Source organism: Dermacentor variabilis, chromosome 3 (genome assembly GCF_050947875.1).
Source record: "Dermacentor variabilis isolate Ectoservices chromosome 3, ASM5094787v1, whole genome shotgun sequence".
Taxonomy (NCBI): domain Eukaryota; kingdom Metazoa; phylum Arthropoda; class Arachnida; order Ixodida; family Ixodidae; genus Dermacentor; species Dermacentor variabilis.
Genome location: NC_134570.1, coordinates 134,950,171 through 134,962,680, shown reverse-complemented (window position 1 = coordinate 134,962,680; position 12,510 = coordinate 134,950,171). Strand labels below are relative to the sequence as shown.

The 12,510-nt window shown below is 42.0% G+C and overlaps 1 protein-coding gene across 14 annotated transcripts in view; it reads left to right on the top strand.

Moving 5' to 3' along the window:
- LOC142576305 (uncharacterized) overlaps positions 1-12,510 on the top strand; it is a 109,400-nt gene that overhangs the window by 7,475 nt on the left and 89,415 nt on the right. For 6 of the 14 annotated variants that reach the window (XM_075686370.1, XM_075686375.1, XM_075686366.1 and 3 more), the window contains one exon: positions 8,601-8,757. The exons of 1 other annotated variant lie outside the window; for it this stretch is intronic. The gene's annotated coding sequence lies outside the window, so the exon portion shown is untranslated. Of the gene's footprint in view, positions 1-3,651; positions 3,671-8,600; positions 8,783-12,510 lie in introns of those variants that run through there. 7 more of the 14 variants (XM_075686377.1, XM_075686369.1, XM_075686367.1 and 4 more) reach the window with 3 other exon arrangements.

The window sequence follows — 12,510 nt, the reverse complement described above, 5'->3', positions numbered from 1 at the left end:
TGCCCGGTCTCAAACAGGTGCAGAGGCGTATTATATTTCCTATTCGGTTGGCCTGTCACGAAAGTAGTTTCCTGGTGCTGTTGGAATTAATCCGTTACACTTTCTCACAAATAAATAAAATTAAATTTACAATATTACCTAGTGTGTAGCAAATGAACATAAAACTGCAAGGAGCCTTGTCATTAAAATCTTCCGCATCCAATTTCTTGTCATATGTGGTAGCTTTTTATTCCCATTACAGTACGAATGCTATACTTAGGAGCAGCTTGCATAATTACATGATCAATTATTGTCACTCCATGAATATGCAATCTGACTGCAGTATAGCATGGCTCCAGATGTGAACCAAATATCAGATGTGATGAATATGATGCATCAAAGGCGATATAAGCATACGTACAGGCAGGAAAGTGCACGAGAAAGACAAAGAAGCAAAACAAACTGCGAATGACACCATCTTGTTTCATATATCCCTTCCATGCACGTGGATTTTTCATGCGACTTAGTCGATGATATATCTATTTTATATTACCTCGAAGTCTCGTTAGATGAGTTCCTAGATCTTCTCCACCCTGGCGGAAGCGTGGACGCACTATGGAATATCTTTTCAAACATGGTCGAACACTGTGTGGAAAGCTTTGTCCCATAACGTTTAAAAACAACTAAACGGAAAAATCTCTGGATAACTAGAGCGATAATTCATGCAAAAAAAACCTAAAACGGAAGCGAAAATCGTCTTCAAAGAATTGCCAGCCAATTGACAAAAGCTGCATTTCTAGTATGATTCGCGAATTAAAAGGCCTAATCAAAGAATCTAGAAATAGATTCTATGTCACATTACAATCTTTTCTGAAAAAGGCCCTCGGAAAATTTTGGTGATATATATTAACCCCCCAGCTGCTTCTCGTTCGCATGAAACTGGAGATAGCGCTATAAAGCAGGCACAAGATTTCAACTCTTTCTTCTCGTCATATATTAACCCCCCAGCTGCTTCTCGTTTGCATGAAACTGGAGATAGCGCTCTAAAGCAGGCACAGGATTTCAACTCTTTCTTCTCGTCAGTTTTCACACGCGATAACGGCTTCCTGCCCAATTTTACCGATGAATCTGAAAGGCCGCCTTTTCAAGATGCAAAAATTGACGAACAGGGTGCATTTAGCCTCTTACTCCACATGAACACTAAAAAAAGTACGGGGCCTGACGGAATTCCTGAAGAATTTTTACAAAGGCACGCAGAGTGGGTTTCTAAATTTCAAACTGTAATTTTTCAGGCATCTATTAACCAGTGTTCCTTTCTCAGGGCATGAGAGCGTGCTAAAGTTATCCCAATTCATAAAAGTGGCAGCAAATCAGACGTAAAAATTATAGGCAGATCTCCCTTACTAGCACTTGTTCAAAACTATTTGAACATATCATATCTAAGCAATTATTGGTCTACCTTGACAACTACCATATCCTAAACAAATGCCAACACGGGTTCCGTCAGGGACTCTCTACAGTGACTCAACTAATAGAGACTGTTGACGATCTCACATATACAATAAATAACCGAGGCCAAACAGACATAATATTCTTAGATCTGGCCAAGGCTTTCGATAAGGTGCCGCACCCCAAGCTGCTATTCAAAATTAAAGCTATATTCAAAAACCCTCGCTTCTCTGAATGGTTTTCGCCCTACCTAAGCCATAGAGACCAATTTGTCGCATGTGAGGGATACCGGTCTTCCTTTTCGCATGTAGAGTCTGGAGTACCCCGAGGAAGTGTATTAGGCCCCCTGTTATTTCTTTATTTATCAATGACATGCCGCACGACATTACAGTTCCCATCAGACTCTTCGCCCATGATTGCATATTATATAACCGTATCGAATCACCTGCCGATCAGACGGATTTAAATTCAAATTTGCAAAAGGTCAAAAACTGGTGTGACAGCTGGCAAATGGTTCTGAACTCTGACAAAACGGTTTACATGTCTATCACTAGAAAACCAAGTATTATTGATTACGATTTTTTCCATTGAAGGTGTCGCCTTAAAAAGAGTGTCAATATTTAAATACTTGGGCTTAAAGCTTACCTCGGATTTGCGTTGGAATGAACACGTTGATTACGTATCTACCAAGGCCCAGAAAGCCTTGTGGTCGCTTAGAAGAAATCTGTATAATGCTACCCCTGAAGTAAGATGCCGGGCATATCAAACTTTCATTTGACCATTTATGGAGTGCGCAAAAATTTTTTGGGACCCATAGACTTCATCTAATCAGTCTAAGCTGGATAAAATTCAGCGGCTTGCTGCACGGTTTATTTTTAACAAATATTGTCGTTCCCACTCTCCTACCCAGTTATGTGAACTTGCTGAACTTCCTTCTCCAGAGTCTAGAACTGAGTATGACCGTTTGAAGTTTCTTTTTCTTATTATTCATGGCCATGTTAAAATTGATAAAGATGACTATTTTCACTTCTCTCCTAGTAACTATTTTCGTCATCGCCACAGTATGTATATCCCTCCTCCAATTAATCGCGATGATTGTTTTAAATACAGCTTCTTTCCGAGAGCAATAAAACAATGGAATCTATTATCAAACTCAATAGTAAGGACGTCAACTTAGCGCGATTTTCTTGAAAATGTCAAAAGCACATGTGTACGCATACCATATTTTGGCCTAATGGTTATACTGTACACCTGGGTAATGTATTACATGCTTTATTTGCCATGGTGCTACTATCAGTGCCTTCCCCAAAATGTACTTTATTTTTCTTTATCGTGTCAATATATTTTTGCTTGTATTGTGACCTACCACTCCTGTAATAGCCCAAAGTTAGGCTGACAGTATCAATAAGTGAAATAAATGAAAAAATATACTTGCACATTTAACCAACTACCTGAAAACAAAGCTTTTTCTCTACTGAAGTGGTTAGGATGCGCTTCAGTAAGAAAAACTAACGCACTTACAGAATCTTCGTCTCAAAACAAGTACATATGTGTCTAAGATTAATACATCACCTCACTGTACACTCTGTCTTAAGTCCACAAGAATTATGCCTACAGAAGCCATGAAACTTGGCGGCTTTTGCTTAACACTATATGATAACATCCGCCAATTGATAAACAACTGTTCTACTCAGATGATCTCAGTTCTTTGCATTGAATGCATCTCTACCTCTACTAGCATACTTCGTTGGCAAGTAGATTGGAGAAACAACAATTTTACATTTTTAAAATAACTTTCAATTCCAAGTGACAATTCCAAGTGACTCTCCGGCTTCTAAGAAATAAGGTACGCACCACAGTGCACAGAGTTAAAGGCCTTAATTGCTCATTGCTTTCGCTTCGGGAGGCACGAGCGGTTCTAATGAACTGGTTTCGTGAGCGTGCACGTAAACAATGACTTCTTAAAATGGTATTCTCTTCCCCCAATGCTTCCCCTTTCTGGAACCTAAAATGACGCCATAATTCTAATGTTAAGTGTAAAAAATATATAAAAAGGAAGACATGAAAATGTGCCTGCTTCATGTCAGCGTTTGCAATACAGAATCGCAGTTGTTTCTATGTGCACCCGTGCATTCACATGCTGTTAAATGTAAGCTATTAAAGCTGTTAAATATATGTAAGCACATAACCAAGCATGAGCTGTTGCTTTTTACAGTGAACACAGGCACCGTACTCATTGCAAGTATGTATCATGTCACTAAGCAAATGCGGAATTTCATTGTACCACTATTTTTTCATAACGCGAATATATCTGTTGAGTGGCGTGACAAAAAGCATACACTTCTCACAGCTAATCAGCTTTTTTAAACACATTTCTAACTTTTCAATGACATTTGCTCCTATGTGTTTGTCTCCAGAGAGCATACTTGATTTTGACTATCCCATCAGAGACATTACATAAATATACCATGTTAAGAGCACATGTGAATTTTCAACTTGGTGTGACATACTTTTTTTATTTTGTTGACATTTATTCAAATAGTACACCCAATATACCCACATTCTAGCTTTACTATCCAAATTTCATGGCAATGTATTTTGATTCTTTGGCGTGCGCTCCTCTGCACTACGTGAAGTCGTGCTGGGCTGGGCTCTTTGACATCCTTGTATCCTTGCAGCTGCCTTCTTGCATTATATAAAGCGGGTGCCTGAAAAATATCGTGTGCAAAAGTCAACATGAGCACATGGTGTAAACAACATCAAGACAGTCAAGGTCATGGCACTAAAAGAAAGCTTAGCTCTTAGTCTTCCTACTGAAATGCATGCGAAACATCTAAATGACTGCAACAGTCAACTGCTAAACTAACTTCAACTTTTAGATTGAAACAAAAAAGAAATAACGGACAGTTCATCCTCGTTCCGCACCAATGTTAAAATACTCCTGCTAATAAATAGAATATTGGTCATTGTCAGATGTCATAGGTCTGTCATTAGTCTCGTGTATCGCAAACACCACTTGTGACACATCCTAAGCACGTGCCCAGTGTGCCCCCCGCACCATCTCTGGTTGTGCCACTGCTCAACCCATAATTTGAGGATCATATCTACAAACATGATGCTCAGTAGGGATGAAAATATTGTCCTCCAGTTCAGTGCATATGAGTGGACGTGCCTATAACAAAGGGCAACAAGGCTTGTAATGGCAAGCTTACCCACATTTCAATAATAACAAGAAAGTTCACTGCGGCCTGCATCTAAGCTTACCAGAAGGCATGAACTTATTTTCATTTATGAGGTGCTCAATGGAGTTCATTTTGACAGACTCGACTACTGCTGCAGTTTCAAATCTAGCTTTTTACATTCTTCAAGGCATGTAAAAGTTCCAGTTAGACAGCAGGTATTAGCTTATTAGACCAACTCTTTCTTTTGTGTACGACTGACGATTCGTAACACGGAATTAAATCAACATTTTATTTTGATACTTTATTTCTCTACTAAAATATTAAAGCGACAAACACACTTTGATCTCCCATGCAGAATCAAGATGCACACATTACGCTTGTAACCCCCACAGGAAGGGTGATTTAGCTGTTCATATGACATAACCCTGAAACGCCAACTCATATTAACAAATGCACAGGCATGTCCAAAACAATAAGCCTATGCAAAGCGCCCCTGCAATTGTAATTACACAGAGCAGCCGTTATATTTGATGCCGATGCATAACTTGCTGCTTGACAATTCACCGAGTTCGTAGATATAAGCAACCTTTCGGATTCGCACCGTGCTGGAAAGCCCCAACGGGACACATAAAATCCGACATAAAATCACAAAATTTCAATACATGAGCAAAAACAGTTCAGTCTTAGGGCTAAACCCAATTGAGAGCGATTTAGTGCACGACGGTGACAAGCGACGGCTTCGAGCAACAAAACGGGCCCTCGCTTGAGCAGATTGCTCGGTTCTGGAAATGTAAAATTCGCCGCTCGTCTCCCGGAAGTGCTATGAGCGACTAGCCAATAGCGCGAAGCCGGAACTGGATGTACATCGCTCAAACACTACCGATAACAAGTAAACGATTGAATTTTTTATACGTGCAAGGATAAGAACCTACTGCAAGACCTTCGGAAATATTTTATACAACATTTTACAGTGAAATACATCAGCTTAAATTACTAAAGCACGTGTCACACTAGTTTCGACGCGCGTTAATTTTGAAGCCCTCATACCGGCAACACCGGGCAGGCGTCGCTCAAACGGAGTACGACTTGTAGGCGACGAGCGAACGCGACAGCCATCTCCATCGCATCGCTTGTACCTGCCGCGCGCAAGATCACTTATATGGGGTTTATACGTTATTCAGCATAAAATGTGTAAAAGTGTAAGCACTATTGACGTACTTCATCGTTTTTATTTCTACGTAGCCATCATCATCTTCCCTGTTCTTCTTCTTCGCGCATGAGCTGGGGCGCTGCCTTTTTTGGGGAATAAACAGCGCTGGACAACTTGGTCGGTCTCGCTATGATAATATATATATATATATATATATATATATATATATATATATATATATATATATATATATATATATATATATATATATATATATATTTGTGCTGCCCATCATTTCATTGTGGTTGGACAAATGCGTGTTGGATTTATCTCTGGTAATCTTTGCTGCGCATTCAATTTGTTAATGCACCTTGGTTTGACTTTGCGGTCGCACTCAGTCTGCGTCGCAACCCAAGGATGATCGAGGAACTGCTGTTGCCCGAAGGGCTGCGAGACCGCATAGTGGCTCCAACATATAAAAAGCTGTTGAACTGAATACTACTGCAATGAGCCACAAGCTTCATTCCGTTGGTTTCATTTGATATATATCTTGATTGTACACTTTATCACGCGTTACATAGCGCTTTGGAGTCGATAACCACTTGCCGATTGCGGAGGGAGGGAGGCTAACGGGGTAGCACGGTATACCGCCCTTTGCGTCTGCTCGCCGCAGACGCAAACCTGCCGCACTGGTGTATGCATTAAGGCGCCGGTTTAGCCACCATCACGATATTTTGGGCCACTTTTGCTATCAGACACAAGCCGTCTCTGAAATCGTGGTACGCATGGGTTGTATCGATATCGATGAAGCCTGGCGGAAAACGCAACTAAAAGGTGTCAAGCACAACACGGCCGTTGCGGTTCCCTTGAACGACGCTTTCCGTTCAGTGCTTGTTAGTGTTAGCCAAGAAAACAAAGAACCAGCTTGTGACACAGAGTTTCGCCAGTATATTGTGGGGCAAAGTGTTGAACAGTTTTTCCAATAGAATTTCTTTTTAGGAAAGTCACAGAAGAGCGACGCGAAGAAATCATGTTCATGAAATCACGAGGGAAAGCATGCAGTATTTATTTATTCCTTCATTTATTATAGGCACAGTGCCAATCCATCAGAGTGGGGGAGATAAAAACAAATAAAGAAACACAATACATATACAGGATAGCTACCTATATATCTATAGACTGTAAACATCGAGAATACAAATCAACAATATGTTGACAAAATAGGGTCCCTTCGAATTGAAACAACTTACATCGTAAACGCTATCCACAAGGATGTATTAAAGACGTCGTTTGACGCAATAGTTGTAACACCAATAGCCGGCTTGTTCTACTCCGTTATTGTGCGTAGGCAGAAATACAATCGAAATAATTCTGATCTACATCTAACTTATCTAACTATCTTTAGAATATCTGTACGATGTGGCGCACAAACTGGTTTTGATAAAAAGTAGTCTCTGCCTAATTACGTGTGAAAAGTGTAAATGAAAAAATTAGGGTCAGCATTCTTCTACGATCCTGTAATGTTCTCTATTTTAATGTTTATTCTGCTTTTGTTTTGCTGATTTAAAGAGTGTAGGCGGTAAAAACAAGTCGGACTGCAAAACTTTTCGCTCCTTCTATTTTTTTCTATACGTAAATTAGTCGACCGTTCCCACAGCGCACATGCGTGTTGAAGTATTGGCAACACATAAGCCAGATACAAACGTTAGTTCTTCTCTTGTGTAAAGCGCTTACCACTTCAACTACGAGATCCCAAACATTACATACTTTGCAAAACGTATACTTCTTAATGAAACTGGGTGTAAATTTGTAACAACGAAACGGAACGCCGATTTGTGTAGTACAACTTGGGCAGGGATATTTCTTCTAACGACTTTGTAAAAGAAATGGAACGCAATTACATTCAAAGATTCCTGACCTCTTCCCCCGCTTACTGGCAACTGCAGCTTATGTAACCGTAATGTTTACCGGAACACGCTGGCAACTAACCTTATCCATGAAGGCGTGCTTTTTTGGAAGAATTCAGCCTCTTGCGCGGGCCACGGATGCGCAGAGGCAAGCACAATCTGGAAGGTGTTGCCATGAACCGGGCGCGCCGTTCTATGAATGGTACAAACGCTGGAAGATGGGTTTGTGTTGGAGTTTCTCCATAACTGATGTATGTCTTTCTCGTATATTCAAGTTACAATTCGACGTTGTCATGTCTATAGGTTGTGCGTAAGTTGTACTTTACGATTTTTCTGAAGCATTTTACTTGAGAAGTTCATTTAGCATAGTAGCGTGTTTGAACTACACGGAGGGCCTGCGTGATTGGGTATGCGTGGTTCGGAATGATCTTTCGCTCATAAGGTGGTCGACACCGGATGCGGAACGCGGGACGCCGACACCAGATTTTGTGCGACACAGGGCCGTTGACGATATCGCGTTGAAAAGCACGACGCTTGTCATATCATCAAGGTCTGTAGCTGTCGATGCCAGAAGGCTGCTATGTACTTTTTCTGGCCACGCTGATCATACAGCACGCATTGCATGGGGTCACTTTTCTGTTTGTGATAGGACGACCAAGATTACTACGCTGCGCGCTTGTTTTCAACACTTAGGTAAAAAAGAAATTGAAGCAAGTGATCTTGGCGAGATTTTCGCCTAATTTTACGGCTTCATGATCAAGAGGTTGAATAAATGACTGCTCTCTACCGTTGCATTTTATGAACATCCACAATGTTTTTGGATTATCGTTCATGCCCAAGAGGAATGTACAGAATAATGTACGTATATCCTGCTTTTATTAGAGTGTCCTGCATTTCTTTGGTAACGTGTTTCAATTCTGCTTTTCTTTGCAGCGAGGGATTTCCTTAAAGCCTGCATAAGCTCATTGCCTACGTTGTACTATATTGCGGACATCTTGCGCGAACGATTGCTTGCGTGACTGCATTTATTTCGACGTCAAGTCATCTACATGAAGGCGCACGCTGGTCACGCAACCCTATAAAATTGCACGTAATGTGTTCCACAATTTTTCCACGTTAGTTGGTTTTGTTAACGTTCCATAGTATCACAATTTGAGTTTAGTGCAAGCATTAGTTCTTCTATACGTGCTTTCTAATAGCTACACATGTGCCTTTTAGGATTGCCGGTAGCTCTCGCGTTCACCCGCAGCGGTTACTTAGTGGCTATAGTGTTGCGCGGCTAAGCACGAGGTCACGTGATCTAATCTGCGCTGCATCGACCGCATTTAGATGGGGTGAAATGCAGAAACGCCCGTGTACCTTGCTTTGGAAGCATGTTAAATATCCCCAGGTGGTCAAAATTATTCCTGAGCCATCGCCTACGTTGTGCGTCATAACGAGATTACGCTATTGGCACGTAAAGCAGCGGAATTAAATTTCTAACTGGCTTGTATTGTGCATTCATTTCTCAATACACACGTAAGTGATCACTGACACCGGGTAAAATCATGATGGTAATCTGCCGAACGCGTTGCCCTATGCCTTTACTGAAGCTGTACATTATTACAGATCTTAACATGGCTGTGGTGAATGGAATATCCTCCTTTGTGTCTTTATTCCTGCACTTCAGCGTTTTACACAAGCTTCGTGATTTGGTGCTACTTTCGTTCCTTTTGATCTTTATTAATGCGAGAGCATTATATGTCCCATGAGGCACAAAATCTGGCCTGATCAAGCGATGGTACCAAAAATGACCGATGGCGCAAAGAGTAAAACACGTAAAAAACGTCGGATTGTCGTTACATTTTTGAGGGATGTTCCTGTAAAAAAAAAACCACATTATCGCCTTTGAAAAGGAAACGCGGAAATTTCGCACGGGATGGGAATCGAACCCGGGCCTCCGGGGTGCGAGAAGAGCACACTTCGACGACACCACGGCGAATCCACTGTTCGGGGTAGGTGGGCCTACTGCTTGCGTCATTGTACACGTCACGTCGAAGTCACCTGGCTAAGTACACGTGTGGCCTTGTACGGGTGCCTTTGGGCCCGTCACGACGCACCCAATGGGAAGGAGCTGACGTCGTCAGCATCTTGCATGACCTCGTTTCTAATTTACATGATAGTCAATGGTATAACAACGTTAATTATCAGTAATTAAAGGTGACTGATGAACGTGCAATAAAGTGAGTTTCAATGAACTATAGTGAATGAACGTTAGAATAAGTTACATTAGGGTTAGTTCAGTGGACTAAAGTGAGTTAAGGGGAAGTGAAGTGAACGAAGGTTAATAAAGTGGATTAAAGTGGAATAAGGTGGATTAAGGAGGAATAAAATTGCTACGAATTAGAGTAACGTTGATTAAGGTGGATTAAGGTAGATTTGTGACGTTAGAGTGAGATTACTTAAGGTAGATTAAAGTTACTTAAGGTGAAGTAGAGTGGATGAAGGTGAATAAAAGTGGATTAAGGTGGAATGACGTGGAATCAGGGGAATTAAGGTAGGTTTGAATGATTTCGCATTCAAATCACGTAAGGATACTTAAGTGTGTGTCAGTTTTTTTCTGTCACTGCTTAACGTTTCTGTGAACCACCGCGGCCGACCTTCTCGAAAGCAGCGAGGTCATTTTTTCACCATGCAACTCTGCGCTTCCTCGCAACTGAAAATAGCTGCTTGCTAGTCTTGCTCTGTCACCGCCTTTGTTTTCTCTATCGTAGCCAAAGCGTATCTTCCTGCATGAAGCTGGGAGTTTAAATCTTTGGAGTAGAATTCTGAAATTTCGCAAGCGTACTCTTTCTTAGTAGAAGGCGAAAATATGGGCCGCTTCAGAATTCTTACATATTTTCTGAAGGTATGGCACTGCCTTTAAAGGGCCCTTCACCAGGCCCCACAGTAAATTTCGGTTATGCCCTGGAAGTTGTTACGTGTCCTCCAGGGAGCGTTCTGCCGCAGGAATTTTTCAAATCGGTTCCATTAATAGCCGAGATAGAAATATTTCAGCGCCGCGAACACATCATTTCAGCAGGTAGGCTCCACTGCCAAGCAAGGAGCTCTCTCCACTCACCCCGTGTAGCCTTCGCAAGCGAAATTCCTTACCTGCGTTCTTCCATACCAAACCTCGAGGATCGCATGACGCATTCGTTACAGGCCCCGCCTTCATTCTTTTTTTTTTCTCTTGGCTTTTTTTTCCCTGCGCTACGCATTTCCGGTGACCACGCCGCGCGCGAGCTGTTGTCTCGTTCGCGCAACGCACGATTTTGCGCGCTGTGCGTAAGGAAACATGACTAGCGGTATAATTTAGTGCTACACGAATACTGAGTCAGAACAAGCGGTGCGCAGAGCGTCATCAAGCGCTGGAACACGGTAGAAAATGGGCATAATTTCGGTACCTGCGCACGTGACCACACGACCGCGGGGACAAGCAGACGAAGCGGAAATACATCTCTCTCGCTTGTGTGCGAAGTAAAATAAAAAACATGCAGGCATTCCGTTTGTGTGTTTTATTTCTCTAAACGTGGATTCATCATTGTAAGCAACAGATCACACAAGTAACAGGTGTCCCCTTGAATAATTCTCGAAGTCACGTGTCACCCCGAGCTACGTCACAAGGCGGACACGATTACATACTTGCAGGAGCCCGACCACGCGGATTCGCCGTGAGTGAAGAGGGAAACGGCGTTGGGATTGAAATTTCAGGCCTTTCAGCGGCGCGTAGTGACGTAATTCTTTGCAAACAGGATCGTTGGCGCACATTGTATGCTCTGCGCTTGTCAGCTAAAAATTGCCAGACCTGGTGAGGGGCCCTTTAAATGTTACCCTAAGCACTTTCTTAAAACTGACGTAATTAAGCCTATTTCGCCGTATCAACGCTCACGAAACAATTGAGAAGCCGAAAACCATTACAGGAAAAAGCCAATTTCCCATAAAAACGATTAAAACGTTCAGCAGAGCGGTGCACGTCTGCTCCTACCATATTGTTCTATGGAAAAGTCATAATATGAGTCGCGTGCACTCCGTCCTTTGCATGTGTGCGCAAATTTTAATGCCAGATTATTCGTCACCGAAACGCGCGTTCGCCGGTCAATACATACGACTGGATATTATTTCCTTGATAGTGCCTCTAATTGCCTTGTCATTTCTTGATGATCGATTTCCTACTGTGCACTAAGAGGAGCATATCTATAAGGTGTACTCTGCAGTCGCGACCAATAACGACAGCCAAGCTGGAAATGCTACTAGACGTGAGGGAGAATTGCACCTCGAAGTGTTGACGTATCTTTGACATCTGCGTTGCCGCTTCGCCAGAGAGATATGAAGCATGTCGACCATGAGTGATGAACACTCGAATGTTTTCGGTGATTAGGCGCGCTACTGAAATATAGCAAGGTTCCATGCAACATGGAGCTTAATGAGATGTTCATTAATGAGTGATTACAGATCTATAAAGCATAGCAAAATTGGACTACGTTCAATCTCTGCTTCTCTTGCTTAAAGTCGGTGCGATGACAAAGCCTAGTATTTGCGAGACGACCCTAGGTGGCGCAGTGGTGGCAGAAAGGTTAGGATTTTCTGAGCCTGAAAAAAGTAAGCTGCGGCGCATGTTAAATGGGCTAATGAAGGCAGGATGTGCCAGTAGGTTCTAAAGAACTTCATGGTGGCAGTCCCTGCAGCAGCCTGCCAGGACAGGTGCTGAAGATTCGGCCAACAAAAAAAAAAAGCTGCTCCCGTGCGAGGTTTTTCACCTTGTGGAGTCTAATATGGGCTAAGTGAGATATAAAATATCAGTGTTGCAAATAAAATGTTCTCT